The sequence below is a fragment of the Chrysemys picta genome, chromosome 13 (assembly GCF_011386835.1).
Source record: "Chrysemys picta bellii isolate R12L10 chromosome 13, ASM1138683v2, whole genome shotgun sequence".
In the NCBI taxonomy this organism is placed as follows: domain Eukaryota; kingdom Metazoa; phylum Chordata; order Testudines; family Emydidae; genus Chrysemys; species Chrysemys picta.
In genome coordinates this window covers 48,440,279-48,456,950 of record NC_088803.1, presented here as the reverse complement: position 1 = coordinate 48,456,950, position 16,672 = coordinate 48,440,279, and positions in this window count along the sequence as shown.

The window sequence follows — 16,672 nt, the reverse complement described above, 5'->3', positions numbered from 1 at the left end:
CCAAAATGAAGCTGCGCACAGGGCCCCACTAACTCTAAATCCGCCACTGGACGGGATTAAATGGGAAAATCACATTAATGCGATTTCATCCACATCAGAGCAGAGCTGACCATGTGCTACTCCTGCTGGTCTCCAATCTGTCAGCAGCAGGAGATCAGCTGTTGGGAAAGGTTTGCTTTGCACTAGCATATTATTTGAATCAGGAAACTCAAACAGACTTTTACTGCTACTAGCTCCAGAGAGTTCTGATGGAGTCTGCTCACAATGAGGATATTTTTAATCACAAACCTGTTCACACTGCAGACAGACAGACAGACAGACAGACACACACAAGCCAGCTGGCTAGGTTTTTGTACATCCCCTGCGTAGGTGATATGTGTTGTACTTAATGGAGGAACTCACTTGTTGATGGAAATATACATGGCCAGATTATCTTCCCCAAGACAATTCAGGCAGTGTAAAGGAACCAGTATCTGCCTGTCGCGCTCCAGCTCAGAGTTCTCCTTGTGGCTGGAGAACCCTCATTGTAGAAGGCTTCTGGATGACCCCTCACCCCATAATGCCAGGGAAAGGGACACGGAGGGGCATATTGGGGTGAAGTGCAACTGTGCCAGGCCAATCCTCAGTTCTGCAGGCTGCTTTAATTTGCACCCGGGCAGATCAGCCCACAAGATCAGGGAGCGATCGCTGGCTTCCTAACAAAATCCACCCCCGCTCTTTTGTGACGAATGGCTCTTCCTGGAGCACAGAATGTGGCCCACAGAGTACAGACAGAATGATGTTTGACTCTTCGCAGAATGAAAGCCTACTGAAATGCAATGGACGAGATAGCTTGGACAGTCATTCCACTTTAGTATGAATGGCTCCCCCGCTGTACACAACTGTCAGTTTTTAAAGAAGGTATCGTTTTATCATCGCATCAAACAACAGACACTTGCTTGGACAAAGCACTCAGAAACGTACCGGAGTGAATCGTCCATCATGGGTAGGGTGATGGGCTAGGGCTAGGTTTTTTTCCCTGTCCAGTGGCTGATTGCTCTGTTTGCCTGCCAGCAATACAGCCCAGGAGCTCCAGAGCACAGAAACAGCTGGATAAACAGCATGACCAAATGTTTTCTTTCCTCCCAAGGCTGCCTCATTTTCTGTGTGTTCTTTAAAAGACAGTCTTGCAGGACGAGGCTAGAATCCTCGCCTGGCCACGCTAAGTGCACTGCTTGAGAGACTGGGGTTATAATGAAGACCCGGGTCTTCTTCTCAAAGTCCAATTGAAGATGCGTGAAAGGAAATGGGACAGCTTTGGAAATCAGATTTGCTCTTTGTCCCGGGTGACTTATGAGCGCAGCAGCTTCTGCCTCTGTCTGACTTCACATTGCGACTGCGAACACTAATGTGTAATTAGCTCCATGACTGAAGTGTAAAGTACCTTATCCACCCACACTGGTATCAGTGAGTGCTTCAGGAGCTCACACTGACAGCACAGAAGTGTATTAGTGTGCTTCTTGCTAGTCAAGTTGTATCCATTCCCCCCATGCAGCAAAGGTGCACCAGACGGGCAGTCCTCTGCACATTTGTAGGCCTGTGGTCTGGCCTGCATGGAGCAGCTTGTAGGATCTAGTCCTTGATGGTTTGTTTGATGGAGTATGTGAAATATGCTCAGTTTGCAGTAGTTAGTTCTATTTTTAGTATGTATTTGTTGATTGCACTGAGATTCCTGTTGCCATAAATGTAGGATAAGGGCTAATTTCAGCCGTGCCCTGCAATGGCGACCCATGAGGGGGAGGGGGCAAGGGTCACATGACCCTCCACAAAATGTGTGTGTGTGGCGGGGGGGGACGCAAGGCCCGCAGCCGGGGAGATGAGGGGGCAGGGCCAGAGCCAGAAGGGAAGAGGCGGGCCAGAGCCTCTCCTCTTCCAGCTTCCTCCTCTGGCCACACTGCCTGGTGCGGCACGCAGTGGCTGCACTCTCCCAGGCAGTCTCCGGCCACGCTGCTTGCCTGGGACAGCCGGGGCTAGAGGCGGGGCGGGGAGGAGTCACATGGGGGGGGTCACATGGGGAGCGGGGCGGGGAGGAGTCACATGAGGGGGGCATGTAGGGGGTGGGGAGGAGTCACATGGGGGTCACATGGGGAGGTCAGATGCCCCCCTTTAGCTGGTGCCCCCTTTGTGTCCCTCCCACTAATCACCCGCCCTGCCTACTCACCCCGATACAGCTCAGGGTTCATTTATTCTCTGTGCTGCTTACTGATGAGACATATCCCCAGCAGAAAGCAGCACTGATGAAATCACCACATGGTTATTCCAGAGCCGATGCTGTTCGACATTTTCATCTGTGAGTTGAAGGTAAATATAAAATGACGACTGATAAAATTTGTGGATGACACATCGATTAACCGAATAGCAAACAATGTTGGGGCGAGGGCAGTCATCACAAATGATCTAGATTGTTTGGTTAAGCTAGGGCCATTTCAAACCAAATGCGTTTTAACAGAGCCAAATGCAAAGTCAGAAGGAATGCAGACTATACCTACAGCATGGGAGACTGTATCCTGGGAAGCAGTGACTCTGAAAAGGATTTAGAGGTCTGTGACCTGGGGACTCTGGGTGCCCACTGGTAGAGGGCACTGAAGGTTCATAGGATTTTACAGGGATTCCCTGGGACAGATTTGTGTATAATAGTTCACCAAAGGGTGGCATGTATAGTCTCTCCTGAGAGCCTGTAGGGCCTCATAATCATTGTGCAATGTATGTAGGGATAATATTTAAGAAGTTATGCATCTATACTGAAAATTATGTTCTTAAGATTTTGGAGTTAAGGTAGGTCTCCAGGAGGTGACATGGCTCAGACAGGTTCCTTTCAGGCAGGAGATAAGAGACACTTTGATCATATGTGTATTGTCACCACACAATGGATACTGAGCCAAGTGACAGCTGAGACGCTACAACATCTGGAAGAGAGAAAATCTACAGGAAGAAACAAAACAGCGAGGGGATGTCCTGTTTATGAACAAAGACAAAGGATGGAACTTGTATATCTTGGGATGCAAAGGAATACACTCCGTCCTTCACCTAGGAGACAAGCTGTCAGCATGTCTGTATCATGAAGAAAGACCATAGCCAAGCATGGCTGTAAAACACTGCAAGGACTTTGGGTGAGCATTACTCTACAAATCATGAGAGTGTCTAAGTCTAGGCTCTAGAATGCATGCTGTGATTTATTTTATATGTAACCATTTGTTTCAATACTTCTGCTTGCTACTAGTTGAATCTCTGGGCTTTTAAAATAAATTGGGCTTGATTTTGACTATTAACATATCTCAGAGCTGTGTGTTAAGTGGAGTGGTGATCTGAAGTGGAGCTGGTAAGCTAGGGTATCCTGTTCCTTTGGCAGCAGTGAATCTGTGAATATTGCCAAGTGTCCAGTGAATATTGCAAGTGTCCAGAGAGATGCTTGGAGGGGTCAAGGGTTGGGGTGTGTCTATCGCTGATTTGCAGAGAAACAGCAGGGTAGGTGAGGCTTAGAAGGGAATGCCTGTGTTGCCCATGGCCGGTGGAGTTGGGAGCTGACCTCTGGCAGGCATAGACAAGGCTTCCTCGTGCTAAGGGCAGATGGTAGCGAGGTGCCCCCACAACCCTGGGTACTCCCAGAAAGCATCACAGGGTCATAGTTGACAAGCAATTGAACATGAGCTCCCAGTGCAATGCTGTGGGCAAAAGGGTTTATGCAATTCCTGGATGTATACACAGGGGAGTAGTGAGCAGAATTAGGGAGGTGATTTTACGTCTGGCATTGGTATCAGAACACTGCATGCAGAATACTGCATATCAGAATACTGCATACTGTTCTAGTGTCCACAGTTTAAGGAGGATGTCAAAAAACTGGAGAGAGTGCAGGAAAGAGTCACAGAAATGATTTGAGGGCTGGAGAAAATGCCTTACAGTAAGAGACTTACCGAGCTCAATCTGTTTAGCTAATCAGAGTGGTGGCTTGACAACAGCACCTAAGTACCTACATGAGGCACAAATACTGAGTACAAAAGGGCTTTTTAATGACTATCCATGCATCTCTGGACCCTCCCAGATGTTGAGCTTGGACGATTATGAATACCCAAGCGTTGTGATGGATTGGGTAATCAGTGAGGCGGAGATGGGTGCGAACCCGGCCAATAGGGGCAATCTCCGCCAAGATCTGAGCCCTCCTCCACACTTCCATTAGGGTTCGGCATTATGCGGCTGGGACCCCTAATTGAGGAAAGCCTCTGGATAGTAAGTCCAACCGCTACCTCCTTGTGGTGAGATTCGGTAAACAGCTTGGGTAGCCGGGTGGATTGTGGAGGACGAATCCCTATCCTTGTTGGGGTGGGGATTGGGGTGGGCAGCCCCAACAAATCTGCTCCCCTGGTAAGGGTAGTTTCTCCCTGGCAAAGGTAGCCTCCCCCAGGTATGGGTTGAATCCCCCTGGTAAGGGCTAGTTTCCCCCTGTGAAGGGTTATATCTTTTAACAATGGGAAAAAATATATTTACATACCGTATTGGTGCTGGACCAGGTAAACAATGCCCCCGCTGCTGGCTTTGATGCCGCGGCTGGCAGTGTTAAATATATTAGGGGACTAATTCGGGTCGCTGGTCCTATGGACTAGATGTTTTTTAATGAGTGGATTTCTCATGAGTCTGAGAAAAGAGACCTCCCTATTGAAAATGAAAAGGGAGTTGAGGAAATTGAATTGATAGGTGAGGACCGGGTTGAGGATGTTTTATCATTTTTACCTATGGTTTTTACTAATGACACTTTTAATAATTTAGATGTGGACAATTTTAATCCTGGTTTTGAGTATTTAAATGCATTTGAAGATTCGTATTTTAAAGAATCTGGGCATTTTAATACTAATTTCACTACTGTTTTTAACAATATAGATACAGATAATTTAATGAATTTACCAAATTTATTAAATAGTAACTCCTGGGAAGGCGGAGTTTTTTATCTAGAATAGCCCGTCGATTGTTTTAATTGTCCAATTTGCCTGCAGATTTTAGCGACATTTGGAAAATGGGCAAAACATATTAATGTAGTACACAAAAGCAAGGCCATTAGAGTGTCTGCAAAAAGTGTGGAAAATCCTCTCAATTCCACAATATAGCATGCCACTACCCCAAATGCGTGCCCAAGGAAGTGGATACCCTGGTGAAGGGCTATACCTGCTCAAGTTGTGGGCTGGCTTTTCATACTAAATCGGGCCTAAGCCAGCATTGTAGACATAGACATCTCGCTATTAGAAATGAACAGAAAAAAGAAAATATAGCGGCTAGGAGTAAGGTTAGAGAGTCAACTTGTTCTTGATCTCGAATTTGGATGGATCATGAGATTGAGTTGCTTATTCAATTGGAGACCAAATATCTAGGAAAAAGGAATATAAATAAGTGTATTGAAAGTGAATTAAAAACAAAGACTAATAAACAAATTTTGGATAAAAGGCAAGAATTGGCTAAGAGAAAGATCAAGAAAGATAGCGTTATTGATGAAGTGGAAGAAGTAGATAGGAATGAAGAGAATATATTGGAAGGTCCACATCTGAGAGAGAAAATCGTGCCACTAAAGGAGCATCCATATGTGGACAAGGTGGGGAAGGTATATAGGCAAGGGACACAAAGTAGGAAAGCTGGAGAAATATTGAATAGCCTAGAGGAAATCGAAATTTTATTAAAGGAAAATCAGACAAAATCAGTTGGGTGGGCAATGGTGGAAAAGTTGTGTAATTCGTTGATAGGGATAGATACTAGTAGATGTGAGGAACAACAGGAGATGAATAATAATAATAGAAAAGGGAAGGGGGAGCGGATGATAGAAAGAGACAGTCTAACTCTATTCGGAGATATGCCACTAAGAAGGCTAGATACAAATTTTACCAACAATTATTTGTTAAGGATAAAAGAAGATTAGCTCGCATAATCATGGGAGAACCAGATAGGGCTAAATGTAACAAAGATATTGAGACATATTTTGTAGATACATTGGAAAAAATTGGACATGGAAGTATGGTAGGATGGCCCCCAGCCACAGAGAGAGCAGATAATGATTTATTAATGAGTCCTATTTCTGTGGATGAAATCAGGGAGGCCTGAGAGAGATTCGCAAAGATAGTGCCCCTGGCCCAGATAAAACAACAGTGAATGATTTATGGGATATTTTTAATCTGGACTCCTTAATTCTCAGGAAAATTTTTAATATATGGTTTTTAAATAGGCAGGTCCCAGATATTTTTAAAGAAAATAGAACTATTTTTATTCCTAAAGTGCAAATTGAGGAAGAATTAAAGAAACTATCCTCTTGGAGGCCATTAACAATAGGTTCTGTGTGGATACGACTGTATACGAAAATGTTAGCTAAAAGATTAATGACTGCAGCCAAAATTTGCAATAGACAAAAAGGTTTTATCTCTGCTCCAGGATGTGAAGAGAATATCTCAATTTTAGACAATTTGATAAAGGGAGCAAAGCGAAATGGAGAGGAAGTAGCCAATGTATTTGTGGATTTGGCTAAGGCATTTGATTCCGTGGGACATGGATATATTATGTCTGGCCTGAGAAGGTTTGGGATAGATGAGCCCTTTATAGAAATTATAAGGGACCTCTACGATAATTGCACTACTAGGATTTGGGTGGGTGATAAGAGCACTGAGTCTATTTTAATAAGGAGTGGGGTTAAGCAAGGTGACCCGTTATCTCCTATTTTATTTAATATTGTCATAGATCCTTTACTAACTAAGCTGGAAACCAAGGGCTCTGGGTTTTATGTTCAAGGGAATAGTGTGATGTCATTGGTGTTTGCCGACGACGTGGCAATTTTAAGTGGGTCATATCAAGGGATGGCCAAAAATCTGGGAATTTTAGATGGTTTCTGCAGAAATACTAATCTTCGGGTTAATGTGAAAAAAACTAAGGGATTTCATATACTAGCAAAGTATAAAACTTATGTGATTAACCCCAAGGATAATTGGAGAATGGGTACCGAAATTATTGATTATGTACAGCCAGGAGAATTTGAAAAATACTTGGGGGCGAGGATAGATCCTTGTATAGGGATTGGAGGATTGTCTCTTAAGGACAAATTGACTGAATGGAGCAAGAGTTTAAGTAAGGCTCCTCTTAAACTGGCCCAAAAACTGATGATTTTACAAACAAATATTTTACCTAGGTTATTTTATAATTTACTTTAAATTAAGCCCCCTTTTTATCTTTTATATGAGTTGGATGTTTTAATTAGGAAAATAGCAAAACAGATTTTACATCTCCCACAAAGTACCACCAATGGATTATTTTATGCAAGGGGAAGAGATGGAGGACTTGCATTAACCAAATTTAGTGTACAAGTATGCAACATGCTTATCTGCAAGTGGAGAAGACATACTATGGCTACAGATAGTTGGATAGATTTATCCTATATGTATGCTGGAGAAAATTTAGTTGATAAAATATTGGTTCCCAGTGCAGCAACACCAAATTCTAAGAAATGGAGGGAAGAGGAATTTTTTAGATGGTGTGGGTTGAGGTGCCAGGGGGTAAGGTATTAAGTATTTTAAAAATGATGTAATTAGTAATTCAATTTAGAAAAGATTGTGTATGGTTAAATTCTCCTCATTGATTGCCGCATTACAGCTTAGGGCTAATATGTACCCTACAAGAGAAACATTGGCAAGAGGGAGAGAAGGATTAAATGCCACCTGTAGATGCTGTGGTAAGGCTAGAGAGACAATACCACATATATATGGACAATGTTTTAAAACTAAAGAGTCTAGGATAAGAAGACATAATATGGTAGTTTCTGCAGTAGTAGATAAGGTGTGCAAATTGGGGTGGAAATCAATAGTAGAACCTCACTTGAGAACTGAAGAAGGAAATTTGAGAAAGCCAGATATTGTTTTTATAAAAGGAGATATTGCGGTGGTGGTGGATGTCACAATTCACTGGGAGGATAATGCCGATATTCTGGAGAAAGCCCACAAAGAGAAGGTCGCCTATTACCTCGAATTGGAGGAAGATATTAAGAAACTAACGGGAGATACAAATGTCCACCTCTTTGGTCTCGTAGCTGGGGCTCGTGGCAAATGGAGTGTAGGAAATGATGATCTTTTAAAAATTTTAGCAATTGAGAGAGGTAAAAATTTTAAGGAAAATCTTTGTAGACTCATTTTATATGCCACTACAGATATGATGGATATGTTCAGTGACAAGTAGAGATCCTGGAGCCCCATTCCGTGTATCCTACTATTACTAAATTTTAGCTGTTGTTTCCATATTTTAAATTTTATGGATTATCGGTTATCAATACCTTTGTATCATTTGCCATTTATTTATCTGTCCTTTCAGATAGTGGTTTTAAGTCTTTAATAAATATTTACAAATTTGGATTGATATCCTATTTTAAATTATTCTTTTTACTGGACTTGGATGCAGACTGGCCGCGTATAGTGACCAGGAAAGGGCAGGTAGTCACGCCTGTACATAAATTGCGGAGAAAGGCATAACAAGAACCAGTGGCCGGAAACTGAAACCGGACTAATTCAAATTAGGGACAGGGCACACACATTTAACAGTGAGGGTGACCAACCAGTGGAACAAACTACCAAGGTACAGTGGTGGATTCTCCATCTCTTGTTGTCCTCAAATCAAGACTGGATGCCTTTCTGGGAGATGCTTTAGTCAAACACAAGTTACTTGGCTCAATATAAGGATACCTCTCTTCAAAATGACATGGTTTTGTCCTGTTTTTATCTCAGTACTGGATAGGGGACAAATCTTAGAAAAGCAGGAGTGTCTGAAAAGCAGTTCAGACCACAGGGGTATAAACTGCAGCACACGTTAACGTTCTAACTACCCCTTGTGGATGCTCCCGGCTTGAACTGAAAGGTACCTAGTTTGTGTTAACATAATCCTGTTTCAAACAGTTCTACGTTCCAGACAAGCCCTTAGGCTGCAATGAAATTCGCAGCCTTTATGCCATGGATAGCAATGAGCATAATATTGCTCCTTAGCAAATAAATATCTACAACAATCGGGGGTGGAAGGGAAATATCTGGTATGTGATCCTTTCATATTTTAATATAAAAATAAGCATATTGATTTTGGATAAATATTCACCTTATCCCTCACCAAGAAACTAATCTGAACAGGGTGATATTGGCAGCACAGGAACAGCAAATATTCCCTCCCCCCCATCTCTTAAAATCAATATGAACTTATTAAGGCACCAAAATGCTACAAGGAGTTTACACATATTTAAAAAGCACTGAATTGTGTGTGCTTATAAATTATCTCCCCCGTTTCCCTTGTAATGCCTACAATCAGGGAGAGACCGTGTCTTGTGTTCAATCAAACTCGGGCCTGGAGTATTTGTTCCTTACAAGCACGAACTGTGAAATGTGATTTCTGTTTTAATCTGGTAAGTGCCTCCCAGGATTTAAGATTGGCAGTGGCGCTGCTAACATAATGAACTTCATCCATTTTTTCCCTAAATGGTATTTTTAAAATATCCTTTGAAAGAGGAACAAACAGAAACAGGCCAGGTTACTTAGAGAACTGTGGGCTAGATCTCCCAGCTTTTATATAAACTGATTTACAGTAGCTGAGGACCTGGGTCTGTATTTTACAAATGCTCAAAGTTGTAAATATATTTATTCATCCCAAGATTCTATTGCAGGTAAGGGCAGAAATTCCCATCCTGAATCAGGAAAGCACTCAAGTATGGGATAGAAGGCAAAGATGTGCTCAGGTGCATTGCTGAATCAGGGCCTCAGGCAAGATGCTCCCTCTATTAGCCAAGGTAATTAACTAACCTGTTTACCTGCCTGATACTAGTGAAAGGTTTATTACATGGCACTTTTCACGTCTAACAACCCCAGATTAAGTGGGTCAACTGCTCTGAGTCCAAGAGAGAGTCACCCTGCAACCCTCTGAGGCAGCCTTTCAGAATGTATCAGCGAGGGCACAAAATCTGATCAGACACCCTTTACCATGAGTGTAATAAAGAGAAATGAGCGATACGTTCCATAAAAAACAAAAAAGTCACCCTGTCTAGATGCGTTTACTCACTGCTGGCGTGCCTCCTTGTGGCTGGGCATGGCATAGCGGGCTCTCCTCATCTAGTGCCCCCTACTGACAGCCACTGGAGCCTGCAGCGGTGTGTCTCTTCTCACAACTCAGCCCTCCAGCCAGGTCACTTTTAGTCTCACTCTTTTGGAGGTCACTGAAAATCCAACACCATTATATCAGGTCTGTGGCCCCTGACTCTGGGCCTTGTGGTCCTCACACCCTCTTATTCCAGGGCTTTCAAAAGTCCTTCCCTCCTTGTATCAGGGGACTTCAAGCTACCTTACCTGGGTGTAAGCAGGGGCGTAATTTCCGAACAATTCATGGGGCGGGGGCAAAGTTGCAGCAGCATATAACATTATATCTGATTTTAGTATAACCTGCAAAGTCAGGGGGTGGGGAAAAGTGGAGCATATAGACTTCTGAAAAGTCTGGGGGCAGGGGAGGCAAATCAATGTCTGGAAGGGCAATTGACTCCCCTTTCCCCATAGCAAATGATGTCCCTGTTTGGAAGCTATCAGATGGTATACCAAGTTTGTCAGCGTTGTTGGGTTACAATTAGCAAGCTGATTTTAAGTTGTTGTAACAGAATATTTTGGAGAGGGTCTAGGGGTCTTTCTCCCCTTCTGGCAGAGGGGGGGCGGGGAATTGAACCTGGGTCTCCCAAGACTCAGGTGGGTGCTCTAACCACTGAGCTAAAAGTTACCAGGTAGGCAGTGGCAGCAGCACCACCTCTCTGCTGGCTATTTTGTGTGGCATAAGGCAGGTGCCTACCTCATTCCTGCAAGAAACACCGTGGGCACCTAAACTGCCTGACTCCAGCCAGCTGGTTCCCACTGTGGAGAGCTAAGCAGAGCCCGGTGCCCCCCAGCAACCCAAACGTAGGTCACTGTCTCTGTGAGCAGGGAGAGACTGAGCGCACACCCCTGTGGTCGGCATTTCTCATTGGCTACCTCAGGCGGCTCCCTGCCTAGCATGCTGGCTTTTGTGGGTTGCATTCTCAGGCACCTATCCCTCCCCATTCATTGTATAGGGAACCTGGGTGCCTAACTCAGGCTTTGTGGATTGCAGTGTTGCTCCAGTGATTTTTTTCTAGGCACCTAATAATTAGGCTTTGTGACGTTCAGTGTTACAATAGCTAAAACCCTGCATGGGTTCCACCCAACTTGATCAGGGATTTTAATAGATCTTGATTATGCTATTGAAGCCTGGGACCAGACAGTGATTCTGACAAGAGACTAATTAACGTACCTATATGGAACAGTAAAAGTAAATATGCTCGTACCAAAGATTTTTTCTAGGCATAGCCCCATATATGGGACTGGTAGCAGGATATTTTGGTGACCGATATGGAGTTCAGAGGAGCTGAAGCTCAATCTCAATCCTTCCCATGCTGCCAGACATCACTTGGGGCATGGACTAGGCTCTGTCATCTCTGGCTCTCATGCTGTTTGCTGGAATGGCTACCTTATTGTGTTTCTATAACAACTTTCTTACAAGGATAGGTTGTTGGCCAGTTTCTCAAGCCTCAGCCTGAAGGACCACTGTACTTTTTGTCTAATACTTACCCTTTGACCTGTTCAACTTGGGTTACCCAATATAAGAGTTAAAGCTCCTGCCATCATAACTCTCAGTGTCATTCCCGTTGGATGAAGATGCAGTTGCCAAGGAAGGTCAGAGGAGCAAAGTGGACTTTTCATCCATCACGCTTCGATAGCCCGGACAATCACTTGGATTATCTAAGGGATAATGCCAGCCCTGCTCATTCAGTGTTTCCCCTTTACATGTATTTCTGGAATAACTTTTACAAGTGTTTCTTGTGTAACCGGATCTGGGACTTTTTCATTGCACATTTCTGTTGGGCAAGGATGTGAGAAGTTCCCTTTCAACACCCAGAGTATTACATTGTTGGAAATATGTTTCCTAGCACATACAGCCTTTTTTTGAATTTGGATATTTTATGGGAAGATATACTAGGTGAAGCTTTCCATTTGAAGATTCGATAGTAGAGGGAATTATTAGTTGGATATGGAAAAATTGAGCCTACACGTTAATTAGTGTTAGTTGAGCTGGGTGAAATATTTTATATGAAACTTTTTTTCAACAGAAAAATGCAGATTTGGCAATGCTGAAATGTTTCTTGAATGCATGCAGATTTTGCTGAATATTTCAATTAGAAAAAAAATTAAAAAAAAATCTGCAAAAAATCAAAATGGCCAGTTTTGGCATTTTCAAAAAGAAATGGTATAATTTTTCTGTTTGAAATGACATTTTGTTTCAACATTTCTTTTAATTTTTTTTTACAAATCAGAAATGTTTAAAAATACAATTAAAATGAAACATTATGATTTTGTCAAAACAAAATGTTTCATTTGACTGGAAACTATTTTTTTTTGACTTTCTGAAACTGCCAATTAACTGAAAAATCCATTTTTTTTGCCCAGCTCTAATTTTTATTTTATTTTTAGTAGTTTTTAAGGACCAACCAAGATCAGAGGCTGCTTGTGCTGGGCATTGTACATACAGATAGTATTAGACCGTTCTAAAAGATATTATAGTGTGAATTGAGACGACAGATGAATGATAGGAAAGGGACACAACAGATAAGTTCACTGGTTCAGCTTCTGATGTAACTCCAGAGAACTTAGTAGAAAGGACAAAATAAAGTACTTTTCCCTCCACCCATTTTCATATTGTATTTTACCAAACTGAGTGAGGAAAGAGGACATAAGCAATTTTCTCTCTCCCCGTGAGAGAGCATTTGTTTAATATTTATATAAAAGGGAATCAGCCAACACTTGTGGTTCTTTTAGTGCAATCGAAACGTCTCCTCAAGGCAATACATGCAGCGCAATTTGGTTTTTTTATAGCTTTGGTTTACAACCATTCTGCTAGTTCTCAGATACTAAAGTGGATGATATACTGCAAGGAGCCATAACATGAGAGCAAACAAAATGGATTGTTCATGCTTTACAACATGCCTTTACATTTTTATAATGAAAAAGGGAGCACTGCTTTCCCGTCCTTCAGACTTTAAAGTTTTCACCGACAAGCAGCCAAGTGTAATTAAACTTGATGTATTTGTAAATATAAAATAGCTGAAACAGCCAGTTTTTTCAAGCGAGAGGAAGAAGTACCCACTTGAGGGACTGAAATATTATAGTGAGTGTATTACGAGGTAAAAGTATTTGTGTTACATCCAACCGAACGGGAGCTCTCACTGACTTGCTATGCTGTATATCAACCATTATCCTTATCTGACTTTCAAAGAGAGTTAGGCGCTTAACTCCCCGAGGCCACTTTGAAAATTCCTGGCTTAAAGCATTATGGGAAGATGGCACCACTAATACAGCAACGATAAACAAAAAGTGGGTGGAGATTTGCACCCACCACGTTGCATAGCCCCATTGAAGACAATGGGACTTAGCATTGACTTCTGGTGGGGTTTCACAAGGCACATGCCAGGACAGAGTTTGGCTCAAGTGTGTTGGGACCACCAGGGCTGCAGTAGAATAATTTACACTGATATCTAGTAGGTGAGATTCACTTGGGGTTCCCCAGTGGTGGAAAGTTTGCAAGGCAGCAGCAAGCTCTCCTCTTTCAGAAAACGGAAGTGGGCCAGCACAGCTCAGAGAGTGAGTAGTGCTGGCTAGTGGAAAAGCGGAATGAGCACACCCCTGCCCCCTCTGCGAGTAGAGCTCCTAAGCAACTTTAATCATAAAGCGCCTTTGGAACTTAAGTTCCTGGTGGAATTAAAGCTGCTTTTCCCTGATGGAGACTCTGAGGGAGGCAGAAGGCAAAACAAACCTGCAGGGTAGGGCCACCTAGAGGATTCAGGGGGGCTGGGACAAAGCAGGGGAGTGGACATAAAAAAAGGCACCACCTGCTGCGGCGCTTGTACTCACCGGGTGGCGCTCTGAGTCGTCGTCGTCGGGTCCTTCACTCGCTCTGCGTCTTCGGCAGCACTGAAGGACCCGCTGCCGAAATGCCGCCGCAGATCCGGAGTGACTGAAGGACCCGCCGCCGAAGACCCGGAGTGACTGAAGGGCCCCCCGCCACCGAAGTGCTGCTGAAGACCCAGACTGCCGCCAGGTGAGTAGCCAGGAAAGAGATTCTCGGCCAGGGCTCGTGGGGCCCCTGCGGGGCCCAGGGCCTGGGGCAAATTGCCCCACTGGGCCCCCCCTCTGGGCAGCTCTGCTGCAGGGTCAATCCTACCCAGGATGCACACAGGCCAGCCACGTGCAGGGATGTGTATGCACGCAATCTGTATATCCCTGCATCAGAAATCAGGCATTTTAAAATCTTAACTGATTCAGACTCCTAACCAAGAGGTAAATATTATTGTGCCCATTTTACAGATGGGCAAACCCAGCCACAGAGTAGTTCAAGGACTTGTCCAAGGCCACAGAGTATGTCAAAGGCAGGGAAGGGAATAGAAGATAGAAGACTAAGATGTCTCCTGCCTAGCAGTCCCTTGCTGATACTACCAGACATGCTCCCTCCCTGGGACTGGCTGGCATTAAAGTTACACCCATTGGTACCATGTATTTTAGTTGGCACACAGGTAGCATTTTGTACAATTCAGTTGGATAACAGCACTCTGGGGAGTGCATTTCTACAGGAGTTTTACACTTGAGTCCACAAACTCACTTCATGCTCTGTTTCATGTTTCACAGCCCACCCGAAGCCTGCAATAACAACTTCTCCAAGATATGCAGCTGGGCACGGCCTTATTGCTTAAATACCCTTATAAATTTATTCCAACCTGGTCTGCAGCTCAAATATAAATTCAATAAGGCAGAGGGGGATTTAAAAGCATTGTAAATAAATTAACTTCTTGATGCATGATTATTATATTTTATGGAGCCATTTAAACACTACAGCATTTGTTTCAAAAGGACAAGGAAAGTTGCTTCTTTTAAAGCACACACATTACTTTGATAATTGAAATGAGACGTATTGCTTAATTCAAAATGTTCTTTGCTCCTTGATATAGAATTTTTTCCCCTGTCTCTACGAAAAGAAATAGCTATTTTAATTGGCCTTCTGGTTTCTTTCACATTGATTAGCCTGATTCTTGATTGCGCGATTTTTGGCAGTGCATCAGTAGGGGAGAGTTCTGCATATTTTGAGCAGTTCTGTAACTTCTGTATATTTTTGCATTTAATAGAATAAAGTGAATATAAAGTTTGCGGATTATACCAAGCTGGGAAAGCTTGCAGGTGATTTGGAGGATAGGATTAAAATTCAAAATGATCTGGACAAACGGGAAAAATGGTCTGAAGTAAATAGGATGAAATTCAATAAGGACAAATGCAAAGTACTCCACTTAGGAAGGAACAATCAGTTGCACACATACAAAATGGGAAATGACTGCCTAGGAAGGAGTACTGCGGAAAGGGATCTGGGGATCATAGTGGATCACAAGCTAAATATGAGTCAACAGTGTAACGGTGTTGCAAAAAAAGCAAACATCATTCTGGGATGTATTAGAAGGAGTGTTGTAAGCAAGACACAAGAAGTAATTCTTCCGCTCTACTCCGTGCTGATTGGGCCTCAACTGGAGTATTGTGTCCAGTTCTGGGTGCCACATTTCAGGAAGGATGTGGACAAATTGGAGAGAGTCCAGAAAAGAGCAACAAAAATGATTAAAGGTCTAGAAAACATGACCTATGAGAGAAGATTGAAAAAATTGGGTTTGTTTAGTCTGGAAAAGAGAAGACTGAAAGGGAGCATAACAGTTTTCAAGTATGTAAAAGGTTGTTACAAGGAGGAGGAAGATTTTTTTTTTCTTAACCTCTGAAGATAGGAAAAGAAGCAATGGGCTTAAATTGCAGCAAGGGAGGTTTAGATTGGACATTAGGAAAAACTTCCTAACTGTCAGAGTGGTTAAGCACTGGAATAAATTGCCTAGGGAGGTTGTGGAATCTCAGTCATTGGCGATTTTTAAGAGCAGGTTGGATAAACATCTGTCAGGGATGGTCTAGATCAGTGGTTCTCAAAGCTGGGCCGCTGCTTGTTCAGGGAAAGCCCCTGGCAGGCTGGGCCAGTTTGTTTACCTGCCGTGTCCGCAGGTTTGGCCAATCGCGGCTCCCACTGACCTTGGTTCGCTGCTACAGGCCAATGGGCCTGCAGGAAGCGGTGCGGGCCGAGAGATGGGCTGGCCGCCCTTCCCGCAGCCCCCATTGGCCTGAAGCAGCGAACCGCGGCCAGTGGGAGCCGTGATCGGCCGAACCTGCGGACGCGGCAGGTAAACAAACCAGTCCTGCCCGCCGGGGCTTTCCCTGAATAAGCGGTGGACCGGCTTTGAGAACCATTGATCTAGATAATATTTAGTCCTGCTTTGAGTGCAGGGGACTGGACTAGATGACCTCTCGAGGTCCCTTCCAGTTCTATGATTACGTTGAACCAAAGTGCAGCAGCCATCTGGTTACCGGTATAGGGCAGCATTTTCAAAGGGGCGTGAACCCGGTCTCGATTTGTGCATGTACAACTTTGCCCAAGGCAGAGATTCCACAGGCTGCATCCTTCTGTGCATGGAAATCTCCATCCGTTGGGAGAGAATAATTTTGTTTTATACTTGAATTGCTGA